Source organism: Salmo salar, chromosome 20, assembly GCF_965601325.2.
Source record: "Salmo salar chromosome 20, fSalSal1, whole genome shotgun sequence".
NCBI lineage: Eukaryota > Metazoa > Chordata > Actinopteri > Salmoniformes > Salmonidae > Salmo > Salmo salar.
Window position 1 is genome coordinate 61,723,128 of NC_138310.1, and position 25,100 is coordinate 61,748,227.

The following is a 25,100-nucleotide window of genomic DNA, read 5'->3' on the forward strand; positions in this document are numbered from 1 at the left end:
ACTGTACATTTCAACAGAGCTAAACAAATAGTTATATTGACTACGTCCGTCCTAGCTCGCTCATGTCTTAATCGAAATTACGGATTGCCTCTTATCCGCTCGTCGCCCCCTTATGATATAGTACATCTCACTTGTCAGTAGAAACCACATTTGTTTAAGCAAGTCAGCCATATCAGCTATGTTTTTTTAAAGACCGTAAATGAGGCTGAATGAACTGTTTCGCTGCCAGACAAGGCTCCGCTGATAGCCAGGTGTAGCAGTGGTAAGAATTCACTCTGGTGCTGAAAAGAAAGCTCTGCTGTTGGGACAGCTTTATGTAGGTCCTAACAGTTTGTGGACATCATTTGTCACCATTATAGTGCAATCAATTTATTGTTTAGTGTTGTGTAGTGGATTTGCTGGCATGCATCTAAAAAAAAAGTTTTTTGTTTGCCCCACCAAGATTTACATGCTAAAATCGCCACTGCGGCTAAAACCAGAATTTGGTCAATCAGTGAAGTGCATTATCCTCATGATTCCTGTAATAAAAGTGTCTGCCCTGCCCCTGTGCCTGTTTCGCTGGGATGAGTGAGCCGCTCTCCTCTCTCCCCATGCACTAGAGAGAAAAATGCATTCTGATCTTATAACCTTTCAAAATGCAACAGCTTTGGAAGCTTTGTTCCCTTGTCCCTGTCAAAGAGAGTAGGGTCTCAGCTTTCTGTAGGTATACTTTTTATTTCTCAACTGTCCATATTCAGCTTTATAGCAACTATTCTATAACCAAGATATGATATGGCTTTGAGATAATGAGTGGCTTGTGTGCGAAATGTGCACCGGCCATTGCAAGGGCATAGGCCTATAGGTCTCATGGGTAGTAGCTTACAACTGCAAAGCTTTTTTAAGACATTTACTGTTGGATGAATACATGGCTACTAGCAGTGGGTAGCCTTTTATATTCAGAGTTAGTTACACTAGTTCATGTGTTTTGAGTTTCCACTTCCTCAGGTGTTGAACCCTAAATGAATTAGTCTATGATATTAGTTAGTGCACATAAAGATATATGTAATTCTGGAGTCCTATTTCAACAGTAAAATACTATAGTCTAATTGTCAAGCCAGAATTGATGTCAATCACTGGATTGATTAAAACATTTATTTATTGAATACCTCAGTAGTTTATTTATTACACTCCTTAATAAAGCCCTATGAATGATGATGTGTGACGAATTATTGTCCTAGTCCAGCCCTGAGGTACAGCACAGGATAAAGAGAGATGAAAAAAAACAAGAAAAGATCATAAAATATTTTGTTAATATCTCTTGTCTATTTGAGTCAGGATGTATCACACATCTCCTGCTTAAAGAAGGTTTCCACTAGATAGCCACACAGTCAAAATTGGCTACAAAAATGTGCTTTTTGGTCTTAATTTAAGGTTAGGGTTAGGCATAAGGTTAGCAGTGTGGTTAAGGTTAGGCATAAGGTTTGCAGTGTGGTTAAGGTTAGGGTTAGGTTTACAATCAAATAAGAAGAGAAATTGTGGAAATAGGCAGAGTTTAGCCATAATTATGACTTTGTGGCTGTGTTAACTAGTGACGAACCTTAAAGAGGGAGAGAGCCATATACGTTCCCAGGTACAGTCCTTAGGTGGCCTGCCTTCTGTGAGTGGCCACAGGCCTCTGCTGGCCCCCCTTGGTAAAGGTCTGGGTGCATTGTTGGAATGTGCTAGGTCAGTCTGGGCTTGGGATAGGTCAGGTTTGGGTAAAGTTGCACACCGGCAGTGTTTTTGTCAGGTGCAGCGGTGATCTCGCACCCGTCAGCCGGCACATAGGGGTAATCCTAACCCTAAGAAGCTTTCACAGACGATTTCACCAGGCTAAGGGGAAGTTAGGAAAGGTTTGTAAACCTCTTCAGAGCAGAGCCAGGCTTGGCCTCTTGCTGGCACTGAAACCTCTTCCTCCTCTCCTCTCCTTTCCTCCCCTGTGGTTTTCAGTATGGCTGGATGGAGCCATTGAGGAGAAATGGTGTGTGTGTGTGTGTGTGTGTGTGTGTGTGTACACCACATTAGTTCCCTTCCCCTCCATTACTTGTTATTAACTAATAGCGTCCACAGAGTGTCAGTGACATTTCTTCTAGGAACAGGAGAGGAGATTAGGTCGTCCTGTGTTTTGAGTATCTTTTGAAGTCTAAACACCACCATGTAATCATACTGGGCAGCCATTTTCCCAGAGAAGAAAAAAAGCTTATCTGGCCATTTTGAGCCTGTAATCGAACCCACGAATACTGATGCTCCAGATACTCAACTAGTCTACAGAAGGCCAGTTTAATTGCTTCTTTATTCAGAACAACAGTTTTCAGCTGTGCTAACATAATTGCAAAAGGGTTTTCTAATGATAAATTAGCCTTTTAAATTATAAACTTGGATGAGCTAACACAATGTGCCATTGGAACACAGGAGTGATGGTTGCTGATAATGGGCCTCTGTACGCTTATGTAGATATTCCATAAAAAAATCAGCCATTTCCAGCCACAATAGTCATTTACAACATTAACAATGTCTACACTGTATTTCGGATCAATTTGATGTTATTTGAATGGATAAAAAATGTGATATTCTTTCAAAAACAAGGACAATACCCCAAACTTTTGAATGGTAGTGTATATCTACTCACAGTTCAAATAATACAAACACAAAGAATGTTGTGTCTCCGTGCAATTCAATTTATTATCACATCAAAATTAACACAGACCACGTGACATACCGTGGAATTACGTAGCATAGCATTTTATAGCATACCAAAACACATACCATACACTTGCAGATCTCAAGCCTCCATAGTTAAAGTGCATGGTTAGGTGTTGGTGTGCTTTGACTGTGCTTTGTGTGATCAGGCTGGGCAGGATGGCATGATGGTGTTGGGTAACCTCTGTCCTGTCACGTCTCTCTACTGTTTGCTTCCCTCTCTCCCTCCATCTGTCGGTCTCTCTCTCTCCCTCGTCTCTGTGTATCCCCTCTTTCTCTCATCTCTGTGTACCCCTCTCTCTCGTCTCTGTGTACCCCTCTCTATCTTTATCCAGTTGGCAGATGAAGTGACTTTAGGGTGGGTAAGGGTGCCCAAGGACAGGGGCACGCCTGAGAGGGCATAGGTGGGGTAAAGCTCAGAGACGATACACACAAACACACTGACAGACACTGACAGACACACACACACACCCTGAAAGACACACCTGCCACGTGTATCCTTGTTAGGTGGAGCAGAGCAGCCAGGATTATGTGTGTATGTCTTTAAGTCGAGCCAGTGAGCCTCGGCTCGGCGCCCCACCGCAATCTCTTAATGTACTCGCAGGCCGATTCCCTCAGAGCGGATCAGGTAGGAGACCTTGGCCTGTGACCTGACACACACAAACACACAGCGGGAGACACACACACACAAACACACAGCGGGAGACACACACACACCCAAACACACAGCGGGACACACACACACACACACAGAGGAATACACACACACAAACAGAGACGCAGACACACAAACACACTACTCTCTAGGTCACAGCCTTGCCCTGACTGCAGTGCTTCTGTTACATGCTCACAGGGGACTGGCAGTGCTTACCAGAGAGGATCAACTTGTGAGAGTGGGATAATCCTGTCTGAGGGATGTGTGTGTGTGTGTGTGTGTGTGTGTGTGTGTGTGTGTGTGTGTGTGTGTGTGTGTGTGTGTGTGTGTGTGTGTGTGTGTGTTGCTCTCTGTGTGTGTGTTGCTCTCTGTCTCTGTGTATGTGTGTGTGTGTGTGTGTGTGTGTGTGTGTGTGTGTGTGTGTGTGTGTGTGTGTGTGTGTGTGTGTCGCTCTGTCTCTGTGTGTGTGTCGCTTTCTGTCTCTGTGTGTGTGTGAGTTTGTCTCTCTGTACCTCTATGTTTGTGTGTCTTTGTGTGTGTTTTAAGAGGGATGCTAGACAGAAGAGGGGAGAAAGAATGAGAAGAGTGACAAGACAACAAGATAAGGAGATTGAAGCAGATACACTAACAAAGAGATAATAGTACAAAACAAAAAGCTAGCTTACCAAGAGGCCAAAAACAGAGATGGACAAGCTAGACAACAGAGAGAAAATGCATGGAAAGAAGGGGGAAAAGATAAGGACTGCTCGTTGGCCAACTCTTGGCTCCACATGTTCCTAGACTGCAGCGGCCAGGGAATCTGGAACATTCTCTACCTTTGTTCTCATCTGGAGGGGAAGGTTTTTAGAGGGACACGCTCTCATATCCTGTTCTTGCCGACGCCAACACCGCCCTTGAAGTCAGATTTATTGTATGCTGTGTGTGTGTGCGTATGTGGGGGTGTGTAACAAAGAGAGAGGGAGAGAGAGAGAAAGAGAAAGAGAGAGAGAGAAAGAGTCAAATAGAAAGAGTTAGAGAGAGACACACACATAGAAAGTGAGGAGAGAGAGAAAGAGAAGAGAGAGGGAGAGAGAAAGGGAACAGAGAGGGCCTGAGCAGTCATGGTTTGAGACAAACAGCACAGCAAAGTCTAGAACAATGTCACAAATTGCCTTTACCAGCATGTCAGGAGGCTGGTTTTGTCCAGCTGTTTGTCGTATGTCCTTGCCTTGTTCTCCCTCCCTCCTTCTTTCCCTTTCATCCATCCATCTATCCTCCTAACCTTCCCTCCATCTATCCTCCTAACCTTCCCTCGGTCTTTCCTTCTATCCTTTCCCCAATCTATCATACTGTATCGTTCAATCATTCTATGCTTTTACACACTGCTAGCTTTTGAGTAGCCAGTCCATCTACCTTCCTATCCTTCTACTTTTTGTTGTTTTTGAGTAGCATAAGAAATTATTCTAGAGATGTTTTGTTCTGATATACAATGAAGCACCCATGATGCCCCACCATGCAGCTTCAACCCATATAAGGGCAGCAGGCGGGTCCTGGCTGGGGTGTGGAATGTTGGCTGACTCAGCATGTACAGTAGCATCAATGTGCAGTCGTCTTTGTTAATGCCTGAGTAGAATAAAGCAGCCATTTGTGGGGGCAGTTGATGCTGATAGTGTGGTTTAAAAGAGCTCACATTGTACATGAAAGCATACAACTCTGTTGAGTATACATACATAAAACTAAATACAATATAGTGTAAATAGAGCAAAATACAGCACACATATAGTCAAATCTGTCTTCAGTAAGCATACTTCAAGCGTACCTCATACTTTGGGACCATACTTGATATTTAGTAAGCAAACTTCAGACTTAGTAAACATATTTCATAGTTTGTAAGCATTTTTCATACTTGGAGCCTTCATTAGCTCTGTGACATGAGCAGAAGACTTAATGAAAACATTACATTTGAGTGCAGTGGGTTCATGTGTTTTTAACTGAGACCTTTTGTCTTGGATAGCTAGTTATTCTGTTTAGCCTAATCTTCACGTGTGCTGTATTTACCTCTAAATATACTGTACACTGCTACCATTGGCTGCAAAATGGAACATCTGGATGGAGAATTCACTGATCCGATACATGGCATCTGGACACACACACACATTTCTCGAAGGCGTCTGTTGGTCTTCTGTGTGGGATGCAGGAAAGAGCTAACCACAACAGTTCTTCAGCTGGCAGCTTTAGTTGGTACACAAGGACATAAAGCTTGCCAGTGAAGAACTGCTGTGGGTCAGCCAGTGAGCACCCACGCAACATGTACAAACACACACACACACACACACACACACACACACACACACACACACACACACACACACACACACACACACACACACACACACACACACTACGCTACATCTTCTTCATCTTTGGCCATCAGGGTGGGCAGAGGTGGAATCTGTAGAGAGAGAGAGAGAGAGAGAAGAGAGGGTGGAGAGAGAGAAGAGAGGGTGGAGAGAGAGAAGAGAGGGTGGAGAGAGAAAAGAGAGGGTGGAGAGAGAGAAGAGAGGGTGGAGAGAGAAAAGAGAGGGTGGAGAGAGAGAAGAGAGGGTGGAGAGAGAGAAGAGAGGGTGGAGAGAGAGAAGAGAGGGTGGAGAGAGAGAAGAGAGGGTGGAGAGAGAAAAGAGAGGGTGGAGAGAGAGAGGGAAACATTAGAATGTATGTCTGACAGACTGGTGCTACAATACAATATTCAGTACGACATACAGTACCAGTTAAAAGTTTGGACACAACTTCTCATTCCATGGTTTTTCTTTATTTTTACTATTTTCTACATTGTAGAATAATAGTGAAGACATCAAAACTACTTTGGCAGGGCTTTGGTCAAAAGTAGTGCACTGCATCGGGAATAGGGTGCCATTTCGGTCAACACAGAGTTTGCGTTTATTTTAGTCACTACAGTCTTCAACTGTTTCTACAACAAAATATCAAAATTGAAAGATAACATGGTGTCTTATTTACAAGAGAGTGTCACCAAGGACAGAAATGTTCACTTTAATTCATGTCAGATTAATCCCAAAGAACTGCCAGGGGGGCTGTGAAACCTTCAAGAGATACTCATTACAACACATTATCATCAATGATAAAGAATGTAGCTTAGCTGTGCAGCGTTTTTAGCCTTAGCCTAAACAAAAAGTGTTGAAAGTTAGTTACAATGCTAAAACAACTCTTATACTTGAGTGTCCCATCTATGTTGATTTTTTTTATTGTTATAAATAACTTATGTCCTTTAGTAAAACCCATAAAACAACCAACAACAAAAAACACCCAGAGAACAACTAACTGTAAATATATACCCAGTAAAATAGTAAGACCTACTTAGTTCAGTCAGTGTATGGTTAGCCTTTTCACTGAACATATGAATAAAGTCTAGCCTCACTATGTGCTGTAGTATATGAAAACTATTCTTGTTATGCCATTTTAAATGCCTCTTCCTAGCTGCATATTTTCCGGGCAGCGCAGACAGATTTGTTACAGTTCAAGGACAGGGTTTTGGGCAAAGCTATCCCTTAGCAGTCCAGCGAACCCAACGACTCTGTAAACCCAACGAACCCACCCCTTGTTGCCCTGCTCTGTGCTCCAGTGGAAAGCTCCTGTGTGCGGGCTTCACTTAATAGATCCACACACACACACACACACACACACACACACACACTGCCCACGCACAGCCCACGCACAGCCCACGCACACACGCGACCCAGCCTAGGAAAACTAGCCAGCTCTGCCAAAGCACTGAGTCCCTTTAAATACAGCCGCCTCAGACCCATCCTCGTCCTGAGGCTAGCCAAACACAGGAGCTCTGAGCAGAGAAATGTAGTGGATCTAATGGGTCCATTTTGAATGTGTAATGATTGGAGGGTGTGGTGTGTGTGTGGTGTGTGTGTGTGTGTGTGTGTGTGTGTGTGTGTGTGTGTGTGTGTGTGTGTGTGTGTGTGTGTAAAACTAGTTCTTCAGGGACACCTGATTGGCGGAATCAGCCTTTGTTTTTTTCAGCGTTAATATTTGCAGATAGATTGTGGCTTATATCAATGTAACTGTCTGCATCATTTCCAATCCACAATACATATATATTTTTTTAAATGTATTATTTTACGCTAACCATACCACTGCTCCCCTAATTGGCGTTTGTTTGCAGACAGAGCTGGACAGAGAAGATTCCTCCAGTGTTCAACAGGAACAATACAGTAGCTAGCTGTCAAGGAGATCCATGCGAGTACTGTTACATAGAAAGTAAGAGAGAGAGAGCGAGAAGGAGAGAGCGAGAGAGAGAGAGAAAGAAGAAGAGAAAGAGAGAAGGAGAGAGAAAGAGAGAGAACAAGCGAAAATGAGGTCAAAAGAGAAAAGGACACAAGAAATTAGAGCGATGGGCTACACTAATCCACTAAAACATTCGAACCAAAGAGAAGTGAGTAGCGCTGAGGGGGAGCTGACCGGTGACTGTCCTAAATCCCTAATGTGACTTGTATAGTGTCCAGAACTAACCAGGGGCTAACTTAACTTCTACCCTACTGTGGAAATGGATAGTATGATACGTAGCTAACATAAGGTAGATATCTAGCTAATGTAATCCAGCTACTGTACCTTTGGGCAAGTATCAGAGTCAAAATTAAACTCAACTTTATTTCTGGATAAAATAACATTCAATGTACTGTCGCTATTATAGCGTAGCTAGAGCATCCTAATGTAGCTAGCAATGTAGGTAGTCAAGATTCAGATGGCAAGGCTTTCACTACTAGCATTATTACCATTTGCCAGCCTCAGAATCTTCTAGTACCATTAGAATGAGGACTAGCATTAGCCAGCCTACTGTCCTGACCTACAGTACAGTAGTGTTTGTTAAAGGACACGGGGCAGTCAGTCAGTGTCCTCCTGCACCTGCAGACTCTCCAGAGAGGCTCTGACAGAGCATAGTACAGCACTCAGCCATCACAACACACCTGCAGACTCTCCAGAGAGGCTCTGACAGAGCATAGTACAGCACTCAGCCATCACAACACACCTGTAGCTCCTGCTGTTACTGACCTCATCTTAAAGTGTGTGCATGTGCTCCCGCATGCATTGACATGGAACATGACGTCATACTTCATGTGGATGTTTAAGTGTGTTTGGGCTGTGTTATTAGTTGCACAGACATGGAGGAGAGCAGTATAGAGAGAGAGAGAGAGAGAAAGAGGGAAAAAGAGAGCGCAATAGAATATTATTCAACCCTTGGTGACAAGGTGCTATGTGCTTTCGTTGACCCCTCTTTCCCCTTCTATGAGACCAGTTCCTCCACAAAGACTAACACATACACAGGTACTGAGAATTATGGATAAGATACGCCTGTATTATGGTCTGATACCAGTAGTTCTCTTCTCGATGCAATTTCACCCCTTAGAATCATAGACACCATGTTAATCATTCTTACATCATCTCTCTCACACACACACACACACCTCTGGAACAGTGTATTCTGCATCAGGACTCTGTACGGGTGTGTGTGTTGTGTATGTACAGTTGAAGTCGGAAGTTTACATACAGTTAGGTTGGAGTCATTAAAACTCGTTTTTCAACCACTCCACAAATTTCTTGTTAACAAACTAAAGTTTTGGCAAGTCGGTTAGGATATATACTTTGTGCACGACACAATTTTTCCAACAATTGTTTACAGACAGATTATTTCACTTATAATTCACTGTATCACAATTCCAGTGGGTCAGAAGTTGACTGTGCCTTTAAACAGCTTGGAAAATTCCAGAAAATTATGTCATGGCTTTAGAGGCTTCTGACTGACATCATTTGAGTCAATTAGAGGTGTACCTGTGGATGCATTTCAAGGCCTACCTTCAAACTCAGTGCCTCTTTGCTTAACATCATGGGAAAATCAAAAGAAATTAGCCAAGACCTCAGAAAAGAAATTGTAGACCTCCACAATTCTGGTTCATCCTTGGGAGCAATTTACAAATGCCTGAAGGTACCACGTTAATCTGTACAAACAATAGCACGATAGTATAAACACCATGGGACCTCACAGCTGTCATACCGCTCAGGAAGGAGATGCATTCTGTCTCCTAGAGATGAACGTACTTTGGTGTGAAAAGTGCAAATCAATCCCAGAACAACAGCAAAGGACCTTGTGAAGATGCTGGAAGAAACAGGTACAGAAGTATCTATATCCACAGTAAAACGAGTCCTATATCGACATAACCTGAAAGGCTGCTCAGGAAGAAGCCACTGCTCCAAAACCGCCATAAAAAGGCCAGACTACAGTTTGCAACTGCACATGGGGACAAAGATCGTACGTTTTGGAGAAATGTCCTCCGGTCTGATGAAACAAAAATAGAACTGCTTGGCCATAATGACCATGGTTATGTTTGGAGGAAAAAGGGGGAGGCTTGCAAGCCAAAGAACACCCTCCCAACCGTGAAGCATGGGGGTGGCAGCATCATGTTGTGGGGGTGCTTTGCTGCAGGAGGGACTGGTGCACTTCACAAAATAGATGTCATCATGAGGCTGGAAAATTATATTGAAGCAACATCTCAAGACATCAGTCAGGAAGTTACAGCTTGTTTGAAAATGGGTGTTCCAAATGGACAATGACTCCAACAAACTTCCACAGTTGTGGCAAAATGGCTTAAGGACAACAAAGTCAAGGTATTGGAGTGGCCATCACAAAGCCCTGATCTCAATCCCATAGAAGATGTGTGGGCAGAACTGAAAAAGTGTGTGCGAGCAAGGAGGCATATTAACCTGATTCAGTTACACCAGCTCTGTCAGGAGGAATGGTCCAAAATTCACCCAACTTATTGTGGAAAGCAAGGTGGAAGGCTAGCCAACACATTTGACCCAAGTTAAACAATTTAAAGGCAATGCTACCAAATACTAATTGAGTGTATGTAAACCTCTGACCCACTGGGAATGTGATGAAAGAAATAAAAGGTGAAATAAATAATTCTCTATTATTATTCTGACATTTCACATTCTTAAAATAAAGTGGTGATACTAACTGACCTAAAACAGGGATTTTTTACTAGGATTAAATGTCAGGAATTGTGATAAATTGAGTCTAAATTTATTTGGCTATGGTGTATGTAAACTTCCGACTTCAACTGTGTGTGTGTGTGTGTGTGTGTGTGTGTGTGTGTGTGTGTGTGTGTGTGTGTGTGTGTGTGTGTGTGTGTGTGTGTGTGTGTGTGTGTGTGTGTGTGCGTGTGAAGTGAGTCCCTCTGTGGTCTCTTAATATCATTATTACTCACAGTGATGTCCTGTACTATGCGGAAACACACACACACACTTTATACAACACACATACACTTTATCCAACAGACACTTTATACAATAGACACACTTTCATATTTCACCCCCTCCAGGTTTCCTCCACTTGGGGAGTGCATGGTTGACTGGGTGAGGAGGGGAGTCAGTGACCACTCATCGGAACAACGGCCCTCTGACGTCAAACACTGCTGGACGACCGGTGAAACAACGGCCCTCTGACGTCAAACACTGCTGGACGACCGGTGAAAAGGGCAAGTCATCAAAAGTTGTGTGCGTGTGTGTGTGTGTGTGTGTGTGTGTGTGTGTGTGTGTGTGTGTGTGTGTGTGTGTGTGTTTAAGGAGGGAATTATATACACATTATATGTTAAATAAATTATAAACACACACTGCTGTTCTGTGATCTCCCATAAAAAAAATCACTGCAACACACCGACACACACACACACACACACACACACACACACACACACACACACACACACACACACACACACACACACACACACACACACACACACACATACATACACCACCCTCAGGCCCAGGCCGCCATACCACTGTAAATAATGCCCCTCACCACCAACACCTCCCAACCTCTACCTCTCATAAATTGCTTTCAAGTCAATGGGAGATCAATATATTAGTCATTGTCTCTCTCGCCTCCCAGTAGAATTACTAGGAAGAGGAAAGGGACTCTATTTCAACTAAAACCTTTGTCTGCCTCTCTCTATGCCTGACTGTGGATTAACTGTATATTACAGAGGGAGAACCACTCCCCGCTCTTATAGCTCTGTCTGTCTTAACAGCTCTGTCACCAGAACAGAGCCATGCATCAGAGAATACGACACACTCTGGTGGAGATGCTCCTTTCTTGCAAAATGAGAGAGACAGGATGAGAGACAGAGAGAGAGAGCATGAGAGAGACAGGGAGACAAAGAGACAGAGCGAGAGAGAGAATGAGAGAGACAGAAAGAGAGACTGGAAGAGAGAGAATGAGAGAGACAGGAAGAGACGAGAGAGAGAGCGAGAATGAGAGAGACAGGAAGAGAGACAGAGAGACAGTGAGAGAGAATGAGAGAGTATGCATGCATAAAATAGAGAGTGCGTGAGACCAGGAGCCACACCCAGTTGTCTGGAGGCATTGGCAGTGCACTCCCCCCCCTCTCTCCTCCCCCCTTCACTCTCTCCCTCCTCCCTCCCTCCCCCCCACGCTCTCTTCTCCCCCTCTCTCTCTCTCCTCCTCCCCCTCACGCTCTCTCCTCCCCCCTCTCTCTCTCTCCTCCTCCCCTCTCTCTCTCCTCCTCCCCCCCTCTCTCTCCCCCCCCTCACGCTCTCTCCTCCCCCCTCACGCCCCCCTCCCTCTCTGTAGTGAATAACAGTGTATGTGGTCTGAGTTATGAACCAGTGTTCTCTTCTCTAACTGACTGCAGGAAGTCATCTCTGAAAGGGAAAACCGCCGAGCCTTCTGGGAATACACACAATCCATTTGGGCTATGAAATGCCAGTTGACAATGCTAACGGAGGAGGAGAGGGGGGCCAGACGAGTCACTGCAACGTGGAAACATCTCTCTGTCTCACGTCACTGTCACTGCAACCGGATGTGTTTTGACATCCCATAGGATTTATATCTTATGTTGCAAATGCCACTCATGTTCAGTTCATTTACAACATTACGGCAGTAATGTGACACCATAGAGATTAGATTGACCCATGGCATGCCAATATAACAACTTCTCATAAATTCAAAGACAATGAATAAATATATATTTGATTTATTATATAAAATGACTCCCCAGAGGGAAATATTACTTAGTATTTTTCGCTCTGTAGTGTAGAGGTTGTCAACTAATGCCTGAAATAAGTGACGCAGAGAAGAGAGAGAGAGGGAGAGAGAGAGAGGAAAAGATGAGAGAGAGATACATAGAGAGGGAGAGCGAGAGCAGAGAGAGAGAGAGAAAGAGAGAGAGAAAGAGAGGAAAAGATAAGAGAGAGATACATAGAGAGGGAGAGAGAGCAGAGAGAGAGGTGAGAAAAAGAAAGGGATGAAAGTGAGAGAAATATAGGGAGTGAGAAGAGCAACAGGACAAAAAAATTGTGAGTAGGCCTTGGAGGCATAAGCAGCAGTGGTGGTGGTCATATGGATCTCTGAGACAGATACACACTTTCCAAACTATCCCATTAGAAATTCACTGCAATATCACACAGGCCTTCAGTGAATTATTCATAAGAGCACCATGCATATGCATCAACCAGGAACCACGTCCACTCACTGCTAACTGAGGAGGAGAGAGTCCGTGTATGTCTCAATGTTCCAATGTGTGTGTACATCCTTTCAATGTGTGCATGTGTGTATGTAGTTGGTTGCTTGCGTGCGCTTACCCACTACACATGTTGTTTCAACATATGTTATAGTGTTTGCATGTTAGTGTGTGTGAATGCGTTTCAGCAAATGCTGTAGACATCTGATCTCAGCTACTGTAAGCGTTGCCATTTTACCAAACCACCTCCGACAACATCAATCTGACAGCAATTATGCTACGGTGAGTCATCTGGTGTGAACACACACACACACACACACACACACACACACACACACACACACACACACACACACACACACACACACACACACACACACACACACACACACACACACACACACACACACACACACACACACACACACACACACACACACACACACACACACACACACAGCTTGCTTTGAGCTCTTTGCTGTCTGCTTGATAGCACTGATTTCATTCATATGCATCTACACCCCTGAATAGGAAGTGATGATGTAGGAGGAACTGGAAGAAGGGGACAGGAATTAGCACTATGACACGGTTACGTGTTATGAAAGAACACCTGTAACCGGGAAACAACTCAGATTTTGTTGTTAATTAGTTGTTATGGTGTGTGTGTTATGGAGGTAAACAGGAAGTGTGTGTGTCAGGGGGTATCCGGCTCCCAGACGTCAGAGGGACAGAGGCAGACATCCTGCCCCCACACACACACACACACACACACACACACACACACACACACACACACACACACACACACACACACACACACACACACACACACACACACACACACACCGCAACACACACCGCAACACACTCATCCTGTATGACAGCTGTGTATGTGTGTGTGTCATTAGCTGATCATCAAGGCTGTGTGCCTGTCTGTGTCTGTCTATGTATTTGTATGGCATCCCAGGTCATCAGCTTCACACGCACTGATCCTTTTCTTCCTGTAATCTTTCTTTAGTCCTCCTCTTAATTTGAGACCGTTTGCTAAAGCAGGAAAATATTCCTGCAGCAACAGGACATAGGAATTTTTATGGGGATTATAATTCATGGACATTTTTGTAGGGGTTGATACATTTTTCGTAAGAGAAAATGAACGAACGAAGGGGGCTGTAAGGTTATCAACAATGTGTCATGACTAGCTACATCGTTAATGTTGCTCTTCTAAAACCAACAGAGGAATAAGTGTGGAGAGAGAGAGGGAGGAAGAGAGAGAATCAGAGAGAGAAAGAGAGACATTGAGAGGGAGATAGAGAGAGTGAAAGAAAGATTGAGGGAGAGAGAGAGAGAGAGAGAGAGAGAGAACAAGAGAGAGACAGAGAGCCAGGCTAGACCAGTCTAGCCATCGCCCTTCCCTTCCCGGATATAGGAGTGTGTGTGAATAAAAACGTTGTTTCTAGGTCTGCATCTGTGTGTGCCTGTCCGTATGAATGTGTGTGTGTGTGTGTGTGTGTCCTTCCGTGTGTGTATGTGTGTGTGAAGGAGTGTTTCCATCTGTGTGTGTCCGCGTGTGTTCATGTGTGCATGTTCCCCTTCAAGCTCCTCACACTTCCTTACCTTTCCATTCATGTGTGAACTTTGCCATCAGTGCTGAAAATGAAATTCCTTTGGCCACTCGCTTGCAAACAGACAAGCAAGCAAACAAAACAGTTTGATAGAGAGAGAGGGGGAGGGAGAGAGGGAGCGAGAGAGAGAGAGAGCTGGGGGGGGGGGGAGATTCCATGGCCCTTGTACAATGGAGAGGACTGTGGGGCAAGACGGAAACAGCTCAACCATCTCAGGAATTCTCGTAATCTCCTAACTAATTTCCCTGATTGGAATAGGGGGGAGGAGGTGAGAGGTGGTGGGAGGAAAAGGGGGGAGAATGGGCTGAGAGAGGGAGATAAGGGAGGGAAGGAGAGGGAAAGGAGGGTGAGGGAGGCAGTGGAAGGGGGAGAGAGAGGAGAGAAGGTGTTCTACTTCTTCTTGAATGTGTAATGATGAAAGTAGAGGGAAAGAGAGTAGTAGTCACACCCAAGCTCAAGTACAGGGCAGGGCAGGGGGGAGGGGGGGAGGGGGGGCAGAAGCCCCTTCTTTCAATGGGCTTATAACCCAATGAATTGCAATGGACCCAATGTACACGCACCACACAGCTGTGCTTGTATGACTGGGCTGTAAAATCAAATCAAAAGTCCTACCAGAGGCGAAGGGAGGAGGTCTACGAGGAAGCCTCAACTGGGCCAACAGGGCTGCATGAATTGTGCCCTTTACCATTGTGCCTATCCTTCCATCCATCCTAACCTGTGTGAACTCATAACTTAATACACACATTCAGGGCATGGATCCATTTCCCCATAGGACAGAAGATGTTTGTTTCTTCATAAAGAACAGTGCTCGTCTCACAGTGGTTTGCTTGTCAATGAGAGTTGTTGACTAGTGGTTGACCACGTTTCCAGCACACACCTCACAGACGTGACTGTGGGGATAACAGACTAGACCATAGGACTGTGTGTGTGTGTGTGTGTGTGTGTGTGTGTGTGTGTGTGTGTGTGTGTGTGTGTGTGTGTGTGTGTGTGTGTGTGTGTGTGTGTGTGTGTGTGTGTGTGTGTGTGTGTGATCATAAGGTAGGTAGATACTCTAAGTAATGACAGTCTTTGCGGGTTAGTAGGAGATAGTTTAATTTCCACTCGGAACTTAAACTATCTGCTCACTGTGTCTCAGTCTTCCAGAATGTTCCCTGCATGGAATATACTCCCAGGCTATCTGTGTATATCTGTGTATGTGGCAGCCTGCAGCTGATGAAATGCTGGACACACACACTTAAATGTCTTTTCACTCTTGCTGTCTCACTCAAGTTACACATACACATGCTCAAATCAGTACACCATCTCTTTCCAACAGGCATAGGCACACGCTTTTTCTCACACACACACACACACACACACACACACACACACACACACACACACACACACACACACACACACACACACACACACACACACACACACACACACACACACACACACACAGAGAGAGAGAGGCTCTTATCCAACCACAGATCACATTGACATTCTTTGTGCGACACTGGCTGCCATAATGCCAAAGTGTTCTGTCTCTCTCCTCCCTGATCAGCTCGCACATACACCAGTTATAGCATTAGTATGTATCTGATAACCTCAATTATTATATGAAGCATGTTCTACATAGTGACAGTTACCACATGAATGTAGTTCCCCTGCCACAGACAACTGAGCAGTAGAAAGAACATCAGACATTATATGGACGTCATTAAAAGGAGCAAAGCAGCTCATTGCTTAGTAATTGCTAACAAATGTACAGTCGTCTTTCAGAGAAAAAAAGTGGTACAGTCGAGAAATCATAGATTTTCTGAGAACTACAGTCTACTAATGTTTCTCACAAGAATATGTTGACTCCTGGAGGTGGAAAAGAGGTCACACATACAGTCCATTCAGAAAGTATTCAGACCCCTTTATTTTTTCCACATTTTGTTACATTACAGCCTTATTCTAAAATGTATTTAAAAAATACAAAAAATCTACACATAATACCACATAATGTTGCCCCACAGTCCTCTCCATTGTATAAGGGCCATGGAATCCCCCCCCTAGCTCTCTCTCTCTCTCTCTCTCTCTCTCTCGTGCTCCCTCTCTCCCACCCTCTCTCTCTCTCTATCAAACTGTTTTGTTTGCTTGCTTGTCTGTTTGCAAGCGAGCGGCCAAAGGAATTTCGTTTTCAGCACTGATGGCAAAGTTCACACATGAATGGAAAGGTAAGGAAGTGTGAGGAGCTTACTTACATAAGTATTCAGACCTTTTGCTATGAGACTGGAAATTAAGCTCAGGTACCTCCTGTTTCCTTTGATCATCCTTGAGATGTTTCTACAACTTGATTGGAGTCCACCTGTGGTAAATTCAGCTGACTGGACATGATTTGGAAAGGCACACACCTGTCTATATAAGGTCCCACAGTTGACAGTGCATGTCAGAGCAAAAACCAAGCCATGAGGTCAAAGGAATTGTCCGTAGAGCTCAGAGACAGGATTGTGTTGAGGCACAGATCTGGGGGAAGGATACCAAAACATTTCTGCAGCATTGAAGGTCCCCAAGAACACAGTGGCCTCCATCATTCTTGAATTTAAGAAGTTTGGAACCACCAAGACTCTTCCTAGAGCTGTCAGCCTGGCAAAACTGAGCAATCAGGGGAGAAGGGCCTTTGGTCAGGGGGGTGACCAAGAACCCGATGGTCACTCTGATAGAGCTCCAGAGGTCCTCTGTGGAGATGGGAGAACCTTCCAGAAGGACAACCATCTCTGCAGCACTCCACCAATCGGGTCTTTATGGTAGAGTGGCCAGACAGAAGCCACTCCTCAGTAAAAGGCACATGACAGCCAGCTTGGAGTTTTCCAAAAGGCGCCTAAAGGACTCTGACCATGAGAAACAAGATTCTCTGGTCTTATGAAACCAAGACTGAACTCTTTGGGGAAAAAAACATCACGTCTGGAGGAAACCTGGCACCATGCCTGCGGTGAAGCATGGTGGTGACAGTACAGAGAGATCCTTGATGAAAACCTGATCCAGAGCGGCCTGGACCTCAGACTGGGGGTGAAGGTTCACCTTCCAACAGGACAACGACCCTAAGCACACAGCCAAGAAAATGCAGGAGTGGCTTCGGAATAAGTCTCTGAATAACCTTGAGTGGCCAAGCCAGAGCCCGGAACGAATTTCGAACATCTCTGGATAGACCTACAAAATATTTATGCAGCGATGCTCCAAGTCGAACCTGACAGAGCTTGAGAGGATCTGCAGAGAAGAATGGGAGAAACTCCCCAAATACCAGTGTTCCAAACTTGTAGTGTCATAGTAAGAAGATCGAGGCTGTAATCTCTGCCAAAGATGATTCAACAAAGTACTGAGTAAAGGGTCTGAGTACTAATGTAAATGCAATATTTCCGTTTTATATTTTTAATACATTTGCAAACATCTCTAAAAACCTGTTTTTACTTTGTCATTATGGGGTATTGTGTGTAGATTGATGAGGGAAAGAAACAATTCAATACATTTTAGGATTAGGCTGCAACGTAACAAAATGTGGAAAAAGTGAAGGCGTCTGAATACTTCTGAATGCACTGTATACCATGTAGTTAAATATAATTGTTAATAATTTCTGGGTTGCCTTGGTGTAACTACATAGTAATTACATAGTTATTGCAGAACTCGTTTCAATAACTAGTTGGGCAAAATCTGTGTATTCATCTTTATCGTTGCATATGGAATCTGTCCCAAATGACACCCTATTCCTTTATAGTGCACTACCTTTGACCAGGGCCCATAGGGTCCAGAGATACAACCATGTTAAACAGATGTGTCCACAGCAAGCAGCCATTTTGCAAAATATGCTGAATTTTTTCCCCTAACAGGAGGACTTGCGCTCAACAGGTTTGTTCCTGCAGAATGGATGGATGGATCCCTCTCTCTCTCTCTCTCTCTCTCTCCCTCTCTCTCTCCCTCTCTCTCTCCCTCTCTTTCCGTTGGTCAGCTCTTTGGGCCTAGGGTGCATTCCTGGGATGCCTGGTACATATGGTATAAATTCCATTCAGTCTGCTGAGGCCCCAGACATCCACGCTGTCTGAACACAGAGCACACACACAGACAGCACGCACGCGCAGGCCCCACCTCTTCCAGACCCACCCTGTTCCTCTAACTCTACAGTATCTCGCTCACTGTCTGTCCCCCTCTCTTGCTCGCTAGCTTCCACTCTACCTTTCGCTTTCCACTTTTCCACCTTGTGTGTATGCATACAGTAGGTTGGCCTATGTATGTATGTATGTATGTATGTATGTATGTATGTATGTATGTATGTATGTATGTATGTATGTATGTATGTATGTATGTATGTATGTATGTATGTATGTATGTATGTATGTATGTATGTATGTATCACAGGACGTTGGTGGCACCTTACTTGGGGAGAACGGGCTCCTGGTAACGGCTGGAGTGGAATCAGTGGAATGGTGTCAAACACATGGTTTCTATGTGTTTGATGCCATTACATTTACTCCATTCCAGCCAATATTATAAGCTGTCCTCCCCTCAGCAGCTTCCACTGGTGTGTATGTATGTCTACCTTCCACACCATGTACAACTACTTATAGGGAGACTGAAATTCAGCAAGGCACAATAGCACTGGGTCTTTAACTAGGTCACTTACAGGGCCAGGGATACAGGGCTGTGGGAAAAACAAAACCTGTGGCAGTCCATTTAATCAACAGGAGATTACACAATGACACAGCATCCCTCCTGCCATGTACTCCTTCCATCACAGGGGAAATGGTACCCTATTCCCTATATAGTGCACTATTTTTGACCAGGTGCTCTGGTCAAAAGTAGTGCAATATATAGAGAATAGGATGCCAATTTGGATGCACCCAGGGTTTTCAATATCTGGATGGGACTAGTTCATGCTGAATTGGCACTGCTAAGTTTACTGTTACATACAACTTCTGGGGTTCATTTCCTAGTGCTTGTTTAACATGGAGATTAAATGGAACCAATGGAAGTTAAATTAGTTGAACTGTAAACTGTTAACTGTCAGTCCAGACTTTACCAAGGCACTATGAGGACTAGAGCCAGTCCCAGCCTAAGCCCTGATGAGAGTGGACTAGACCCCAAGGCCGCTAAGAGCACAAGACTCAATCCCAGTCCCAACCCTTAGAGATAAGGGGTCTGAACTCAGCCTTGAGTCACAAGTGAATTGATCCAAGCACCAAATAGGCTGGACTCTTCAAGATAGAGTTGAGGCTAATAGAGAACTGGTCTTGAATATATGGAGTACTGGGATCTCAAATCAACATCTGCTGTATGGGTTTTTAAAGTCTGTCTGTTATTATTGAGATTACAGACTGACCATGTCTGCCTTCCTACACTCAGTCCCACACACAGAGCCCATGTCTGTCTGATACACACCACCACAGCACCTACGAAGTAGAACCCACTCAATGTCTGTCTTCCTACACTCAGTCCCACACACAGAGCCCATGTCTGTCTGATACACACCACCACAGCACCTACGAAGTAGAACCCACTCAATGTCTGTCTTCCTACACTCAGTCCCACACACAGAGCCCATGTCTGTCTGATACACACCACCACAGCACCTACGAAGTAGAACCCACTCAATGTCTGTCTTCCTACACTCAGTCCCACACACAGAGCCCATGTCTGTCTGATACACACCACCACAGCACCTACGAAGTAGAACCCACTCAATGTCTGTCTTCCTACACTCAGTCCCACACACAGAGCCCATGTCTGTCTGATACACACCACCACAGCACCTACGAAGTAGAACCCACTCAATGGCTGTTGCTAACTTCTCAGTATAATGGCATTTCAAAAGAAGGCAACTAACATTGCTTGTGAATTCTCATCTGATCTGGTTCAGAGTGTTTGGAATTTTGTCAAAACTAAAACTATAAAAGTGTTATAAAATAATTATTACCTAGGTATAGTTTTTGGTTACATGGGAATTAATTGAAATAAACCAAGAAAGAACCAATTTACAATTAGAGTGTAAAGTAAAGTGTGTACTCTGATGAGTGATGCAGTGTATACATCTATAGCCATGGGGTGTGGCCCTGTCTGAAACGTGCAATCTCATTCTAGAATGCGCATTTCCACTGCAGTTCCTCACCCACTGGGAATACTCTTGATAGCCCATCAATAACTGTCAATGTGCAATCCAGAACAGCCCAACTATGCTACTCAATAAGAGCTGCATTAGCATGCTAATGTCAAAACTAGAGTAATATTGGCCTCTGGTGTAATTAAACTGTTTTTTTTTTCTTCCAGAGGATAGGATCAATGTAAGTAATCCAATGGTTAAATCCAATTTAACCTGCACTTGAATGTAGGTACTTTTAATGTAAGGTATCCTTAAGTGTCCTGTAAGGTGTGTCAAATGAAATTAATTATTATTTTATTAATAGATCAGAATGGTTTAATACCTTTCATGTGAGGGAGTGGATGATTTCTAGGACTAACGAGAACGTTATGTCTCATACGCACTTACCATACCAATGTGCACACACACACAAACACACACACATATCGTCACAACTTATGCTATGACTACAATAGTTTGACGGGAGTAGGGCAAAGGGAACACAGGACTGCAGAGAAAGACCTTGAATTACAATTATTCTTCTCTTTCATCATATCCTCCCTCTCCCAATCTCTCTCAATCCCTCTGTTCATGTACGCCCATACAATCCGTCTGTCGGTCTGTCTGCCTGCCTGATTGCCTGCCGTCCAGCCGTCCGTCCACCTGGCCTGCCAGTCTGCCTATCCGGCCAGCCAGCAGGGCTGTCTTTCTGTCTGTCTGTCGTTCTGTGTGTCATTCTGGGGAGCGGCTCTGTGGAAATCTGTTTTAATCTAATCCAGTCATGTGGAGATAAAGACACCGCTCGCTAACCACACACACACACACAGCCAGGTCAGTGTGACGTGGCTAGACAATCAGGACACAGAACAAATACAGCCAGATATGGAAAGATGCTATGTTGTTTACGGTCTTGAGGGTTTGTCTCTGTAGCTGTAAATAAAAAGGTCCCTTTTATGAAGACTTTGATGTGATCCATTGGATTTAGTAATAAGAATCTTATCTGGGTTGTGGTCCATTCCTTTTTAATTCAATTAGATTGTGAGCTACACCCCCTCCCTACATAAAGCCACAGCCCCTCGTCATCACCCAATCAATGTTATCTCGTGTGATTTACAACTGAGGTATCACAGGTAGGTTAAATCAGACCTCACTGTAACCGTTCCTATGGAGGCACCCATTTCAGATCCTCCAAGTAGGTCTTAGTGCAGCATTCATTCATACAGAATCATTTCATTGTCCATTAGATGGACAATGGAGTCCCTCAGATAGAGAGACAGTAGGCTACATGTCATGTACGTTAAACCATGTACGTTCAACTGTCCTCCAGTTACACCATTGAACCATCTGAGGTTAGCTGCCACTGACATCATTTCCATGTAATTCTCTAAAAATGGTTCAAGGACTAAGTGTTAAAATGTGGCATTCAGATAATCTGGATGTAGCCAATCGAGTATGGCCTGTGGCTGTTAGTTTTGCTAGGCTACATGTTACACAATTAATTTCCAAACAGCTGATAATTGCTGTCTAAGCGTTCTCTGGTGGGGGGGGGGGGGAGTGGCCCTGAGGAACTTGGGAGGCTGAGGTCTTGCTTTCGTCACAAAACAGTCTTTCACTCTCCAGAGACATCAAACTAGAAGGTGTATGGGATGGGAAACCATCTTGGAACTCATCCAAGTAGCCTGCCTGGTCAATTTATTTTCAGCCAGCCTGGGCCTTAAGAATTCATCCACCCCCAGTGAATAAGGATGAAGCATCAAAGTCACACCCGAGAAGAGACGAGTCACTGCCCAACAGAAATGGATAAGAATTCACCATTCCATTCCGCAGGCTGTTTGCCTAAGAGGCTTCAGGGAAAGGATGAATCCAACGAGGTCTTGACTGAAATTCAGAATAAATCGATTGTCTGGTGGTGGTAGAATGGAATAGTGCTCGGGATATTAAGTGTGCAAGGGAGCATTGTTGAATGAAATTGATAGGCTTTCAGGATTTGAGGAATTTCAGGTGCTTTAAACAGTTATTGAGTCAATAAAAGATGACACAGTGCCAAATCTTTAGAGTGGCGTACAGCTTTCTTTGATGAGCTGTCACATTTTAACAAACAGCTCTCCTCTGAGTGTTGAAATCCTCAAACTGTGATTGCATAAGCATGAGTTGGAGAGCTTGTAAATACTTGTTCCTATACTTACATAATCCCTGCCACAAAATTCCGCTGAAAAATAAGTAAATAATGGAAGTTCATTTAAAAGAGCAAGGCCTATCATAGACTACTTATTTTATTCAATAATGAGGTTAGACTGTTCATATCTTACCTTGATCAAAGGAAGGGAGACTGATTGGAGCTTGAATGAAGATCCTGCAGCTTGATCTTTAGGGGGTTGCCAGCCAGTTTATATGGAGGTTACAGGCTCTCTCCACTTAAAGCAGGGCCTATGGCTACACACTTGGCAACGTAAAGTTAGAGAGAGGAAAACGGGAAACAAGAAACTTCTGGGGAAAATTGTGATCCACATCCATGTTTCGCTGTAAAGGGTGGGGCCTTGAGGCATTCGCTCCACAATTCTCTCCTTTAAATCGAATTAAAGCAAATTACAGTGAGTTACTGTAACTAAATAATGAAAAGATATGAGTAAGGTTAAATTCATCATGTCTTTAGTCTACCCTACTACTAAATACTAAAAGTTAATAAGTCAAACATCAGATCTATGAATAGGTATTTTAACGCGTTTTTACAGTACAGGAATGATCTTGATATTTTACATATATTTTTTTAAAGTTTTAAATATGACCGAATCTTATTCTGGCCCCTTTGGCCCCATTCTTCTTCACAAGTAGGCTAATTGATGGGCACGCCCGTAGGCTCTATAGGCCACGAATGCGCGCAACAGAAGTGTCCATAATCCAATCCATTTAACGTTTAGCCTATATGAGATGGCCTTTGAAATAACTCATAAATCTAATATTCAATTCACAGCTGTACTGAATGAAGTGATATGGTAATTAATGCACCGCCTACAGACCAGCGGACTACATATAGTCCAAATGGAACTGCAAGTCAACTATTTGATTACATAATTTGTAACATTCAATTTGCTTCATTAGTAACAGTTATGGCAATATTCTCAGTAGGCATATAGTCATCGGGGTTCATTTGACGCGCTATTTTATCTTTTAATTGCAGCCTATCTGGATTACTGTATTATATTCAGTTAAGGTTATTCCACACTCATAAAGACATTTAAACGTTTTTAAATTAATATTGACGCACTTACTTTTTTCTGTAGGTTAGACTAACTTCTTTCCTCGGTGGGACTCAAAATGGCAGTAGACTAGTTACAAGTATCGCCATTGATCATAAAGGAAAAAAATCTAAAGATGTTTCTTTTTAAATCGATTATCGTGCGAGAATAGCTCTATATCACCGAGTAGGCCTACTCCCCCACAGGTCCGTTGATTTACCTTTCATATGTAGAATGCGATACTACCGTAAAGTTGCCACATCCATTTCAAAACATTATACAGCGAATTAACCTACACGATTATTAAATACTTGTTATAATCATCCAAATAATAGCAGAATAGACTCCATCCGTAATGTTTAGAATAATGCATATTATCCTTGTCGAGGTGGCACTCTAGGTCGTATAATCGAATGGTTCCTTTTTCAAATGCGCCATTAATGTTGAAAATCGATCAGCTAGGCTACTTCTCACTGTAAATATGTCAAGCTTTATTATTATAAGCATTTAGTTCAGAGGAAAGCCTTGAAGAAGAAAAAACGTTTTGAAGACAGCCACACCTTAACTCTCTCAATCAAATCTGACAGTTCTAGTAATGGACGAAACGCATCTATTATAGCTCTAGTTTAAAATGCACGTACAACTATTCAGCTACCACTCTTGTATCTATTAGGACGCGCTACATTGTAACTTAATCCGTAAAAACGAAGATACCGCCCCAGTTTCACTTCCCAGTTTCCTAGCGGTTCCCCAAACAGCAAGTTGCTCTATCGCCGCGTCTTGGTTCTTTCTAGTCCAACTCCCTTCAAACCGGCTTCTCACTGCGATCAGCTGGCGGCGCAGTGACGCCAATAGAAACAGCTGGCCAATCAAACTCCAACGTCAAAGAACACTGACGACTCCCACCGCTTATGCACCCTGATTGACAGGTGCTCTCACAAATGTTGAGGGGGATGACTATGGGCAGGGAGGCGTGAACAAGAAATGCCTACCAATAAGAGTGGCATACAGGAGAGGCGTTTTACCAATAGTTAGGGTTGTGTAAAGTAGTCGAGTACTGTGAACTTTTCTAGTTAAAACAGGTTTCATTCAAAATCTAGAACAGGACTCTGTGTGTGTTGCAAGGAGGTTACAGCATCTCTAGTAGTAGGCTATACAAGATTGTTTCTTTCCTCTTCTCTCATTTAGACATAATTGCACAGGAGGAGAGGAGAGGAGAAAGGAGAG

General features: G+C 43.7%; 1 long non-coding RNA gene across 1 annotated transcript; it reads right to left on the bottom strand.

The window, feature by feature from the left end:
- Positions 1–2,675: 2,675 nt before the first annotated feature.
- LOC123729279 (uncharacterized) lies at positions 2,676–24,695 on the bottom strand. Its single transcript, XR_006760990.2, has 2 exons — positions 22,947–24,695; positions 2,676–5,804 (listed from the first exon to the last, which is right to left on the bottom strand). It is a non-coding gene; the product is annotated as an uncharacterized LOC123729279 (long non-coding RNA).
- Between the last annotated feature and the right edge of the window lie 405 nt (positions 24,696–25,100).